Source organism: Schistocerca americana, unplaced genomic scaffold, assembly GCF_021461395.2.
Source record: "Schistocerca americana isolate TAMUIC-IGC-003095 unplaced genomic scaffold, iqSchAmer2.1 HiC_scaffold_227, whole genome shotgun sequence".
NCBI classification, from domain to species: domain Eukaryota; kingdom Metazoa; phylum Arthropoda; class Insecta; order Orthoptera; family Acrididae; genus Schistocerca; species Schistocerca americana.
This window is the reverse complement of record NW_025725936.1, coordinates 240,156-254,712: the sequence shown is the minus strand read 5'-3', so window position 1 is coordinate 254,712 and position 14,557 is coordinate 240,156.

The following is a 14,557-nucleotide window of genomic DNA, read 5'->3' as shown; positions in this document are numbered from 1 at the left end:
TTTATATATGTATAATAAAAATGGGGGTCCCTATTCAAAAAAACGCAGTTGATATCGTTTGACCTATGGCAGCGCCACCTAGCGGGCCAACCATAGCTCCATCTCGTTTCCCACTTCAAGCTAGGCGAGCTTCGTTCTTTGTGGTTTTAAGGACCACCCTTATATATATATATATATATATATATATATATATATATATATATATATGTGTGTGTGTGTGTGTGTGTGTGTGTGTGTTTGTGTGTATGTATGTATAATGTATTGTGCTGGTGCTCTGAGTACACACTCGAGAATGTACATAAGGTTTGTGCCCTGCTTTGTCCCCTGCTCTTAGCCAGCAAATTCTATAGTTTTTTGTGTGACATATTTCCCATGCTAATTCTGAATTTGGTCAACAGTGGTTATAGTTTTTTTGGAATGACATTTTAAAGAACTGTTCCATTTCTAACATGGGCATTAGTCTCTGAAAGTTGCCACAAACCTTTTTCAGAGGGCGATATGAAAATACTTTATTCCATATCGTCTTACAAGTGACCAAGATGGTATTCAGTAATACATTAGAAATTCCGCAAGAGCTGCGGTCGTTGACTGGTCGAGACACGCATCTGCCAGCTGCAGTGTCTCCTCAACGGATGTTCGCCAGTATCTGAGTGAACAGGGGACGAGCATGTCTAATTCTGGACAAACAAAGTTTCAATTAATCGCTACAGGTAGCAGACTATACTGGACAGACTAACCTGACCAGTTTGCAAAATGCCGCTAGATGGTACTTGGGCGTGGCTGGTAAGTTGTGAAACCAAACATACTCGTTCATTTCTATGGCTCTGAAATAGCAGATTTGGGTTAGCCAAGACAGTGGCTGTTTTCATTTCACTATTTGTTTCTTTACATTTGCTAGATAATACAGGAGAGGTTTCCAAGAACTGAAAGCTTTCTAGCTGGCTGCACGACGTATCAGTCCTGTCAAGAGGATTGGCCACCATAAAAATGTTAATCCCTGTGAGAGGCGCGGCCTAAGGTGGGCAGATAGGCATTCATGACCACTCTAACAACCCAACCCCTCTTTCTCCCTCCGCCGGCTGACCAGGAAGCACTTATTTGTCGTAAGAATCATAGAATTCTCCGCAGAAGCCATTTAGTCATATAAGAGACCACTAGCCGGGTGTGGTTTCCCTCATGCCGCCTAAATTTTCAATACAACGTCTCATAATAACGTCCGGTTTAAACATAGAGAATGTAGATTTCTGGCTCGGTCATGCTAATAATTTCTGGCATGCCCACACGTTTTCGTTCTTTCCACTTGCGGAACATTGGACAGGCCCTTTTGAGAATTGTACCATGTAGTAGGGGAGTTCTTCTGCCTTCCTCAACACCTAAGAGCTCTATTGGGTCAAAAAAGAGAAAAATCTACAAGAATAGGAGATCGTTTAACACCTTCATTAGGCTTTTTCTGGTCGGCATTTGCAATCTTCGTCACCATTGTCCAACGAATTTCTTCTCTGGCGAAATGCAGCGAAGATCCAAAGAGAAGCAAAAGGAGATCACCTGTACATTTCAGCAGAGTAATGAATTCCCTCTAGGTTTCTGCAGAGTTGTCACTTCACTTCAGGTTTCTGCAGAGTTGCAGCTTCAGGCTAGGACAGGAGAGGTAACTGATGATCTGAACCTTGCTGCCGTTGGAAGGATTTCAGCACTTGATCTTTAAGTACAAATGGGCTGCTGAATCTGACACTCGAGTTGTTGGTGCTGTCTTCCGATTTTTTCGCTCTTTCCCCGCCTGGTAAGACGAATCACCGTTGCCCGCTTGGTCGCCTTTCAGACGCGAAGTTCATTCAGTTCCTTCAGCAGACTAGTGCGGATTTTAAGGTCACGAATCAAGCTTGTTGCTCTCGCTGCGCGTTTTGGCAAACGTATGGTGTTCACTCCTAAGTTTCTGTGTGCTTCCTACATTTAACTATTCAACTTACGTGGTCACTGGTCTTATCGGCAAATTATTAACGTAACTGTGTCTCATCCTCCCCACCCATATGTACCAAGATTATACTTCAGAGCTATAATCTCTTGTCCGATTGTCAATAGTTTCTTTTAATACACTGAGGTGGCGAAGATCATGAATTAGCTATATGCACGTATACAAATGGCAGTAGTATCGCGTACACATGGAATAAAAGGGCACTACGTTGGCAGAGTTGTCATTTGTACTTTGGCGATTCATTTGAATAGCTTTCTGACGTTATGATGGTCGCACAACAAGAGTTAACAGACTTTCAACGCGCAGTGGTGGTAGGAGCTAGACACATGGGATATTCCGTTTCGGAAATCGTTCTGGAACTCAATATTCCGTGATGCATAGTGTCAAAAATTGGTGAAAAGGGCATCTTGTGACTAATGCGCTTTTGACATATTTATTATTTTATAAATGAAATATAAGTACGGCCAGTCTTTCACGGTAATTCCATACTCTTAATTTGTATCATACGTTTTTAGTCACAATTCTAAGACCATGTTACAGACCATTCTTTGGTTTAACTTCTGTGAAAGACACTCCTGGCAGTGTCGAAACCCGATTAATTCGTTAAAAATTAGTGACCGAGGGCTGTTTTCTTTTAATTGCATTTTTAACTCTTTGGTCTCTATAACCGACGTATCTCCGTCCACTGGCTTCAAAGTTATAACAATGTGAGATAATTTTCAAAAGAGTGGAGAAGATATTACAAATATTTCCTATCCTTTGGACTTACGCTATACCAGAAACTGCTTCTGTCATGAAAGAGGAAGCTTTAAATTATATGGAGTCATGAATTCCTCGACATGAAAAAATACTGCTATGGAAGTTACTCCACTTGTTCATATTAAGGACGTGACAATTATAAATTCATGTTCGCATGTGTGTTGCTATGTGCTTTGGCAAGCTTCCTCGCCATTATCCCATCCCTTGAAATACGACATGTAACCATATTTCGGATGTAGGAAATCCTAGCAGTGGGAACTAGCCTCTTGTAGTTTGTAAAATAACCAAGACAGTCGTAACTACTCATTTGTCCTGTGTGAAAATGGCAAAGGTTTCGATTTTATATGGGGAAAACACATCAATTTACACGTAAGAAACTAGTCTACATGTCATCTATATCTACATCTACATCCATACTCCACAAGCCACCTCACGGTGTGTGGCGTGGACTGGACGGTTTTTTAGGTTAGAAGGCCTCGGGAAAGTACGGGGTGGGCTGCAATCTCAAAGGCTGCATGGCAAATACAGGACGTGCTTGGATCAAAGAACAGTCGGAATTGTAGTTGTAAATTGTTGTAGTTGTGGTGGGAAAGTCCCTGAGCGGCAAGACGCAGTCAATACCTTCGCTGCGCAGTGCCGATGGTACTGTTACCGACGTCTGTGCCGCTAAAGCGGAGTTATTGAACGAAGTTTTCCGAAATTCCTTCACCAGGGAAGACGAATGGAATAATCCAGAATTTGAAACACGAACAGCTGCTAGCATGAGTTTTTTAGAAGTAGATACCTTAGGGGTTGCGAAGCAACTCAAATCGCTTGGTATGGGCAAGTCTTCAGGTCGTGATTGTATACCGATTAGGTTCATTTCAGATTACGCTGATACAATAGTTCCCTACTTAGCAATCATATACAACCGCTCGCTCACCAATAGATCTGTACCTGCAAATTTGAAAATTGCGCAGGTCGCACCAGTGTTTAAGAAGGGTAGTAGGAGTAATCCATCGAACTACAGAACTATATCATTGACGTCGGTTTGCAGTGGGGTTTTGGAGCATATACTGCATTCAAACATTATGAATCACCTCCAAGGGAACGATCTATTGATACGTAATCAGCATGGTTTCAGAAATCATCGTTCTTGTGCAACGCAGCTAGCTCTTTATTCGCACGAAGTAATGGCCGCTATCGACAGGGGATCTCTAGTTGATTCCGTATTTATAGATTTCCGGAAAGCTTTTGACACCGTTCCTCACAAGCGACTTCTAATCAAGCTGTGGGCCTATGGGGTATCGTCTCAGTTGTGCGACTGGATTCGTGATTTCCTGTCAGAGAGGTCGCAGTTCGTAGTAATAGACAGCAAATAATCGAGTAAAACTGAAGTGATATCAGGTGTTCCCCAGGAAAGCGTCCTGAGACCTCTGCTGTTCCTGATCTATATAAACGACCTGGGTGACAATCTGAGCAGTTCTCTTAGGTTGTTCGCAGATGATGCTGTTATATACCGTCTAGTAAGGTCATCCGAAGACCAGTATCAGTTGCAAAGCGATTTAGAAAAGATTGCTGTATGTTGTGGCAGGTGGCAGTTGATGCTAAATAACGAAAAGTGGGAGGTGATCCACATGAGTTCCAAAAGAAATCCGCTGGAATTCGATTACTCGATAAATAGTACAATTCTCAAGGCTGTCAATTCAACTAAATTCCTGGGTGTAAAAATTACGAGCAACTTCAGTTGGAAAGACCACATAGGTAATATTGTGGGGAAGGAGAGCCAAAGGTTGCGTTTCATTGGCAGGACACTTAGAAAATGCAACAAATCCACTAAAGAGACAGCTTACACTACACTCGTTCGTCCTCTGATAGAATACTGCTGCGCGGTGTGGGATCCTTACCAGGTGGGATTGACGGAGGGCATCGAAAGGGCGCAAAAAAGGGCAGCTCGTTTTGTATTATCACGTAATAGGGGAGAGAGTGTGGCAGATATGATACGCGACTTGGGATGGAAGTCATTAAAGCAATGACGTTTTTCGTCGCGGCGAGATCTATTTACGAAATTTCAGTCACCAACTTTCTCTTCTGAATGCGAAAATATTTTGTTGAGCCCAACCTACATAGGTAGAAATGATCATAAAAAAAAATAAGCTGTTCGGGAGAGGAATGGCAGGGAGATAGTATGATTGTGGTTCGATGAACCCTCTGCCAAGCACTTAAATGTAAATTGCAGAGTAATCACGTAGATGTACATGTAGATGTAGATGTACCTACACAAACCTAGCAACAAACTCTCGGACCCCTGATACCCAGAATCAGTGATGTTTTTCGTTCCAAAGATTGACAAACAGGCTGTTAAGCAGGAAGACATATTTTGGCTCTTCAGTGTCTGTATAAGTTTTATGACTATAACGAATTCGCATTTACAAACAAATCATAAAGCTAATATGTATATTATTCTGCTTACAATGTAATGACATTGATGTCTGTATATGTATTGCGCTAGAAAATAAACTTTCTACTGTAGTAGCAATAAAACGTATGTGTGGATGATCAAATGTGAAACTTAAGCAAGTACACCAAAGAACGAAACTCTTCTTTAATAACCATTGACATGACAGTCTGAAGGCCCTGTTCGCAGTTTTTCTTTGGTTTTCAGCTAAACATGATCCAAAGACGGTGCAAGAGAGAAAATATTAATCCAAGGTTAAAAATAGCCCTACCTCTGGCAGCACATCTTGCGTAAAAGTACACTTATTTGTAAGAACGCTACATTGAAAGATGTGCCTCAACCACAGCTAGATGTAATAAAAAATTTATATATACACTTTTTTCTCAGACTCAAATATGAACTGCACTCATGTATATTCACTAGATTGTAATCCGACGAACAAACAACTTGAACTTCTGTGGCCCGTATTCCATCCTACTTGTTATGTAATCAAAGACAACACAATACTATATCTATTGTATGTAAGAGAAGTTTTTGGCTGAACATATAAACAGATATAAATAGAAGGCTACAGAACGTCAAAAGTACTGTTAACAGTGTAATATTTCCATACAAAAAAAAATTGACATACTTATTCGCTTTCTTATAACTCTGTAATAACTGGCTGCATTCAGGCGAGGTTTCGTAGGCTGCATGTTTATCGACGTAATTGTCCACTTTTTTTTATAACAGCTCATAAATGTATCGGACGCTCTTTAGAACACTCATCTTGTTCCTACGTCTTGAGCCTAGCAGACTGAAGTGATTTGGGGGAGGGAACCAAACAGCTAGGTCATCGGACCCATCAGAGTAGGGAAGGATGGGGAAAGATGTCGGCCGTACCCTTTCGTGGGAACCTACCCTGCATTGGCGTGAGGCGATTTAGGGAAATCACGGAACATCGGAAGGAAGATGGCCGAGAGCGGTTTTGAACCGACGTCGTCGCGAGTGCAAGTCCATTGTGCCAACCACTGCGCCACCTTACTCAGTGACTAAAGTGAGACCAGTACGTACTCGCGCCATTGACTTCTTGTTGTATGTAATAAATACGCAACCATGATACTAGAACTATTTAAATATTACGCCATTTCTTATTTAAGATTTGTGTTTCTGACACCAATAACCTTAGGAACTTTGGTTTTTTTCAAGCTTTTTTTCTGAAATGTTTCGTGATTTATCAGCCGGTCGAACGATCGAGCAAGTGGGTGTTCTATTGTAATTTATTCCACTATTAAAGTCCAACCTTCTTCTTTGCTGACGTTATCCTTTGAATAAAGTTGCGATTCTGAATCTCTGCTTATACATTTTCTTTTATCATCCCCGTCATTAGATATTTCACGTAATGAAGATCAGTATTTTTCAATATTCCGTAGTATTCATGACAAGTCACTTAATCAGGTTACTTAAACTTAATACAATTCATCAATTTTAGTGAACTACATATTTTTGTCGAGATCGTTCAGTGCGTTGTTCGTGACTCTCCATTTGGTGAAACTGCCATTATCACCTTTGTACATAAACCATGTCGTCTCGATACTGTGTATTATGTAAACTTTCTAATATAATTTCCGAAATTAGAATAATTATACAAAAATGGTTCAAATGGCTCTGAGCACTATGGGACTCAACATCTGTGGTCGTAAGTCCCCTAGAACTTACAACTACTTAAACCTAACTAACCTAAGGACACCACACACATCCATGCCCGAGGCAGGATTCGAATCTGCGATCGTAGCAGCTGCGCGTTTCCTGACTGAGCGCCTAGAACCGCTTGACCACCGGGGCCGGTTAGAATAATTATACACAAATTCAAAACTGGTTGCAGCTTTTCCCTGAAGCATACCCAGTTGCACAAATTTTCAACGACCACACAATTGTATTGTTTACTCAGACTTGTGATGCATTGTTGTTTAGACATCAGGTATGCTAGAAATAGCAATGTTGGTAAAGGATTTTTGTATATAACGTATTTTTCACCTAGTAAAGATTTTAGTTCATTCTTAATTAGCTTTGCAATGCTGGTCGTTAACAAGTCACTGTTGGACATAATATGCTACTTAGAGCAACGTCATGATACCTACAGAACCTATATAAATACAAAACTTCGTGTTAAACATCTTGGTGGCGCTGAAAGTGTGCGTATTGTTTGCGTTTCTCTACATTTCTAAAAGTGAACGTATTTCATTCAGTTTCCCCTCATTTCACAGCAGACAAGAAAATATTGCTGTTAATCTTTGCTGATTGACAACACTCTTCTATTAAAGAAGAGTATAGGGGCTTGTTTCTTATCTGACAGGAGCATTTATCAGCTGGTAAGTTATAAGGCATTTTAATAGTAAGAACGACTTAACAGACTTTTTATAGTGTAACAGGCGTTAGATGTTATGTTTGATGATTACAGTTAGTAGAGTCTCATAAACCATCATGTTCACTACATATCCATCTGACGCACATCTTCTGGAGATAAGTGTTCCTAGGTTCGCATTTATCGAAAAATGCAATATTTTTGTCATCAGCTCCCTCAAAAGTTAAACTTTTCAGAACAGCAGAATGCATAATAAAATACTAAAACATGTAAAACATTTCATTATAGCTGTAAGAGAACTGCACTACCTAGACATAAACTTCTTTACCGTACCGGTGTGGAGTAGTATTCTGTGGGTGGCTGGCACTGTGATGATACGTGTTGCTTGAAGTTCAGTGGTATGGAAATTTTTTATCTGGATGAAAAACCGGGCTTGTCGTGATTGCGGAGGAGATATATTAATGCGGGAAGAAGGAATTTACTGTCCTGGATTACGAGATATAATTAGGTCATGGAAATGCCAATCAAACACGCAAAGTCCACATCAACATTGCAACAGTCTACGTAAGTTCGACGATCTTTTGTAAAGTACTTCACCTGGATGACAGGTTTTCGTTCAAGTTAAGGACTTTGAAACCTGAATATGTTGCAGAGAGCTACAATTTTGAATAGGCTTCGTTACACCTCATTTTCCTAAATTTACCTTGGTTGTTATTTAAAGTCTGGCATCATAACGTAATGTTGCTTCACAAACATCGATTTCTGCAATTGCAGTGGGCTGATAGATTTATTATTTCCATGGTTGTATATGTACTGCTATCATTACTGTTTAGTGCATGATTAGTAATGTAGTGACATGAATGGGTTTGACTGGGTTCTTTAAATTGTTATCGTAGCATCATGCTATGCATTCACTTCTGCAGTGCAATATCTGCATCAACCAACCTATTATTAGTGTTTTACGTCTTTCTAATTGCAAGGTTTCAGTTCATCCACGTAAAAGTAAAAGATTATTAGTATGGTTAGTTAAAATTTGGTTGAACCATTCTTGTTACACCGCTTGTGAAATACTTTATCTGTCAAAAGAGCCATGTTCTTCATTTTTCACATGTTCTCCGTGTGCCCCACGTTTTGCGTGTTTAGAGTGACGCATAAAGCGATGGCGTAAGTCGTGGTGCTAACTTATCTTACCCAATGCGATAGCATTACGACGCAGTTGGGGTTGACACGTTTGTCTCCTCTGATGTGGAAGAATCAGTCTCAGCAGTTGTGACTGAACCATATGTTGCTGTGTCAGCAACTGTTGTTTCTTCTTCTGCTGAGGTCGATGCATTTGTTGTGGTTGAAGAAGTTGTTAAAATGGCTCTGACCACTATGGGACTTAACTTCTGAGGCCATCATTCCCCTAGAACTTAGAACTACTTAAACCTAACTAACCTAAGGGCATCACACACATCCATGCCCGAGGCAGGATTCGAACCTGCGACCGTTGCGGTCGCGCAGTTCCAGACTGAAGCGCCTAGAACCGCTCGGCCACAGTGCCGGCCGAAGAAGTTGTCCCCTCTGATGTTGTCTCCACAGCTCACTCAGTTGTTTCACTGGGATCAGTCCTTTCTGTAGTTGATGATGTAGGTACTGTGTTGCTGAACGGAACTTCTTGGCAGACACCCATGGGTCTGTACCGGCAGACGCGACAACGACGGGGAGAACCAGAGCACTTGTAAACGGTAACACCTTCGGAAGCAGGTGAATACTCTTTATCATTTGAAAACCTGCTATAGCCACAACACATGGGTGACACTTGTCACCATGTCAAATGAGTCGAGGGTCGACACCAAACTCATGATAATGAAAAATCCTCTCTGGATTTTGCTAACACATGGATATTACCACACGTAGATTGAATATTGCAGAAACAGTGAAGAGTGTCGTGTGTACACAGTTCCAAGTCGCAAAAGTCACTTAAGGATCGTATAAATGGCCAGAAATGGGACGTAGTAAACATTTATAGAGTCAGTGAGTAGTAATTATGGACGCAGTAAGCGCTAGCGTGTAGGACACAGCAGTTGATGAAGGAACAGTATTACTTAGCCTATGAGTGGCCAGTGCTACATCTGATAGATGAGTAGCATGAGTAGCAGTCTAACAAATGTCACACACCCACACACACACACACACACACACACACACACACACACGCACCCACACACCCACGCACACACACACACACACACACACACACACACACACACACACACACACTTATGTGTATATATATATATATATATATATATATATATATATATATATATATATATATATATTTTTCATTTAGTGTAATGTTCACGACAACACATCATCTCAGTTAGCAATGTTTTGCACAGTAACTGTCCCTGCGAGAGTTGTGCGAAGAGGCCAGTGATGTAATAACTGGTCAGGTAGAAGCTGATTTAGCAGTTAGGCCAAGTGGCCATTGATTCATTAGATGACAGAACAGGTCCAAGCTAAGCACCCTAGGTAGTACATTTTATATAGATTAGAACAAGAGACAGATGGCTCGTCTCTTCACAATGGGAATGCCATTTGTAATTATATGAAATCACAGTAAAGAAATTACGACAGTAAAATGTTGGTTCGAGGAGTGGCTCAGGAATGTACAGGGTGTGGAAGTTATCAATGCAGATATTTTTATATGTGGTACCTTTATACGTACACACATCAATGTGTTGGTTTTTTCTTCTGCATCAGTCTACCCACGAACAATAATTCATGTTTTCTCCATGGTCGCAACTGCACAACAAAGTGGACTATGCCTTTCGGTATATACTATCCGTTTTGCTTCCACACGTACACAAATCGATAATTGACTTGTTACACAGGGTGAAAATGAATGTTAGTGGCGTACTTGTACAACACTTCCGTGGAGGTACTACTATCGTGACAGAAAAAGTAAGAATTATAATAGCCGTAATTATTAGTCTACAATCGACTTAAATACTGATTCAATATTCTTCAGTACACCGTCCTCAGTCACCAGTAGACATGTCTGCACTTACACCCATTTACCTTGTATAGCAGATGGTCAAACACCTCACATATAATCAGGAATAAAGAAACTTTTTTTTAAGGAGTTCGTATTATCTTGCTACTTTCACATGTCTCCATCCTTATCAAAGATTCTTTTCTGTTTCCGCAATCCACCACACGACGAGTGGTGGAGTGTACTCCGTACCCTTGTCAGTCGTCTCCTTTCCTGATCCACTCAAAAACAGTTCGAGAGGAAAATGATTGTGTATGTGCCTTCGTATGTGTGCTAATTTCTCGTATATTATCTTCACGGTCCTTGTGGGCAAAATACTGTGGCGGCAGTAGAACCGATCTTCTGTCTCCTTCAAATGTTGGTTCTCTAAATAATCTCAATAGTGTTCCTGGTACATAATGTCTCCTTCCCTCCCAGAATCCTCATTTTAGATCCTGCACCTTGTCCGGAACACTTAGGCGACGCTCGGGCCTGTTAGTAAAATATCTAATTGCCCGTCTCTGAATTGCTTCGATGTCTTACTTTAATGTGACCCAGTATGGCTCCAAAAACAGGAGCAGTACCCAAGAATAGGTTGCACTAGCGTCCTATATGTGGTCTCATTTACTTATGTTTGTCCCAATAAACAGAATTCGACCATTCGCCTTCCTCACAACAATTCTCACATGCTCTTTCCGTTTCATATCGCTTGCAGCATTGCGCCTATGTATTTAAACGACGTGACTGTGGCAAACAGGGCACTATTAACGCTGTATCCCAGTATTACGATTTATCATCCACATTCACTTTCATTTTTCTACATTTGGAGCTAGTGCCATTCATCACGCCAACTATAAATTTTGTCTAAGTCATATTTTGTCCTCCTACAGTCACTCACGTTCGACACTTGCCTTACACCACTGCATCGTTTGCAAACAACCGCAAATTGATGTTCACCCGGTCCACCAAATCATTTGTATATTATGTAGAGAACAACGGTGGACCTGTCGCACTTCCATGGAGCACTCCTGACAATATCCTTGTTTCTGATGAAAACTGGGCGTCGAAGGCCACATCCTGGGTTCTATAACTTAAGAAATATTTGGGGCACTCACGTATCCGTGAAACTAATCCGTATGCTCGTACCTTCTTTAACAGGCTTCGAAGGGGTACCGGTCCAAACGTTCTCCGGAAATCTAGAAGTATGCGATTTGCCTGTTGCGCTTCATCCATAATTCGCAGCATATCATGTGAGAAAAGGGCAAGCTGAGCTTCGCACTAGCGATACTTTCGGAAAGCATGCTGATTCGTTGAGATAAGATTCTCAGCCTCCAGAAAATTTATTATCAATTGAAGACATTAAGTCCGTATATGAGTCCACGATCATTTTATTTTGAGCACTTTTATTTTCACAAGTCCTTCTTGATCACATATATTTCTATCCACTTTACGACCGGTTTCGGCTTATCGCCATCTTCAGACCTGTTTTAATTATAAATACTGTCTAAGCGACGAGGTTCAATTAATTAAGATTAAATCTATACAAGTCTTAGTGATGCATGAAATATAAAATATTTAGAGCCATGTACCACATTCATACATAGCGTTAAAATATTCTGATATAAATCATGGTTAAGTTAACCATGTGCTCGATAACACTCAGATTACGTCAGTATTTAAACAAAATCCTAATGCCAGCAGACGGCACCCTAGAAAGAGTACATAGTATGCCAGTGCCGTCAATATAAAGATTAAAATTCAGTATGCATTGTCTTTAGTAAAAAAAATTTCTCCCTTGGCTAAACGAGCGTCTGTAATTAAAACATATACTGATATACTCGTTGTTGAAATCAATAAAAAGTACCAATTATATTCAGTACAACTCTCGCCTGGTTAGGGCCATTTTTTATACTGGCATTCATAAAAGTTGTACGTTACCTAACCAGGCTAAGGGTTGTATCGCATATTATTTGTACTTTTTATGAATTTCAAGTGAGAGTCTAATTTCACATATAGTATATCAGTATATGTTTTTAATGATAGGCGCTCGTTTAGCCAAAGGGGGAAAAACTTTTAACTAAAGACAATGCGTACCGCATTTTAATCTTTATATTGGCGACTTTGGTTTACTATGTACTCTGGCTAAATTTCCCTCTGTCGGCATTAGGTTTTTGTATAAATACTGACGCAGTCTGATTATTAGCAAGCACATTTTTAACTTGACGATGATTTATATCAGAATACTTTGACGGTATGTATGACTGTTATACATGGATATAAATATTTAATATTTTATATTACATGCATCTCTAAGACTTGAATAGATTTAATCTTAATAAATAGAACTTGGCCGCTTACACAGTATTTATATTTACAACATATCCGAAGATCTCGATAAGCCGAAAACCCTCATAAAGTGTAAAGAAATCTGTGTGATCAAGAAGAACTTGTGAAAATAAAAGTGTTCAAAGATTTATTATATAAGAACTGAGAATGTGTTCAAGCATTTTGCTGCATACCGATGTCAGGAATAGCAGTCTGTAACTTTAGTGGTCCGTTCTTTTGTCCTTCTTATATGTAAGAATTAACTGCGCTCTTTTCCAGTAACTGGCGACTTTTCGCTGGGAGAGAGATTCGCGGTAGATGCAAGCTAGGTAAGAGGCCACTGCTATGGAATACTCTTTTACCCGCTCAGCGATTTTACATTAAGACCAAAATTTTCATGAGTTCTCTGTCATATGGTTTGCAAATGTATGACGGTGGTAGTTGTTGTATGCTTCAAGCATAGATCTTTCACAGACGCTTCAATCTTCACTATCCTTTGCTAGCAGTCATTTACAAGTTGTCTTTTGAACTTAGAGCGCAACATCGTCTGCTTCCTCAAATTTTCTCGAATCTTGTTATCAAACCATGGTTGGTCTTTTGTCCTTAACCCACTTACTAGGCACATAATTATCTAGATTACGATGTATATCCGTTTAAACGTAGTCCCAGTATGATTGACGTTGAGCAGTTATAAACAAAATGATACCAGTTCAAGTCAGTATGTGTTGCAGTGCCGCAGAAACAGAAGACATATAGGCCACCAGACTGAGATCCATGCCAGAGGTTGCCCCAAGAAGCAGACGAGCAGAGGAGGCCCGCTGGTGGAACGAGCCACATGGCGCCAAGACATTTGAAATCCCATGTGTAAAAAGACGTCCTCCAGCAGCGATAGGAGCGGTATACGTTCTGAGAAACCGCTAGTAATAGTTTCAGGAACATTTCAGAGTAACAAAGGGGAAGTGCTGGAGTTACTGAGAATATGCATGTTGCATTTGAGGTAGCTAAAGGTAAGGACCAAGAGTTGTTATTTAGATAGCTCAATTATAAAATTACTGGTGATACAAGACCTAATTTGGTAGTCAGAGGTAACAGAGAAAAAACTTCCGATAAACGTACGACAGATTTTTACACGGGTATAATATTTCAAGCCAGACAACATTCAGGGGAATTGTAGCCTGAAGGGGAAATGGGATGAATTAGCAATCAAAGTCCCTTGGGGTTGCAATTAGAGTGTGACTAAAAATGTAAATTTAAGCGCCATAATAGAATAGGTTTATGCACTAGGACGTGCATATTTCCTTCAGAGATTGGAAAATGACAGACTACGGAGCGCAGCATGTTGGAGAAGGGCGAGAACATTAGTTTAAGTGACTCATTTCATTTCGTGCTGTAAGACGAAAGTGCGAATATGCCAAAGGTAGTGGAAAGTAAAGTGACAACAGTAAAATTTTGGGAGGGTAACAGTAAAGAAACGTGATAAGTAACATTACAGTTGTGGGAATCGGAGGCATGTATGCTGATACTGTGATCAAAGTAAGATGGGTGCAGACACATACTATGGCAGAGTTAGCTAGAAAATTTCTAGATTTCTGCTACTATTGTGACGAGTCAGAGCAAACAGATGCATAGTTGAACTATTAAAAAGTCAGAGACCTCACCGTAAGTCCTCTGAGACTTGCAGATGTTATTTATGTACTAAAT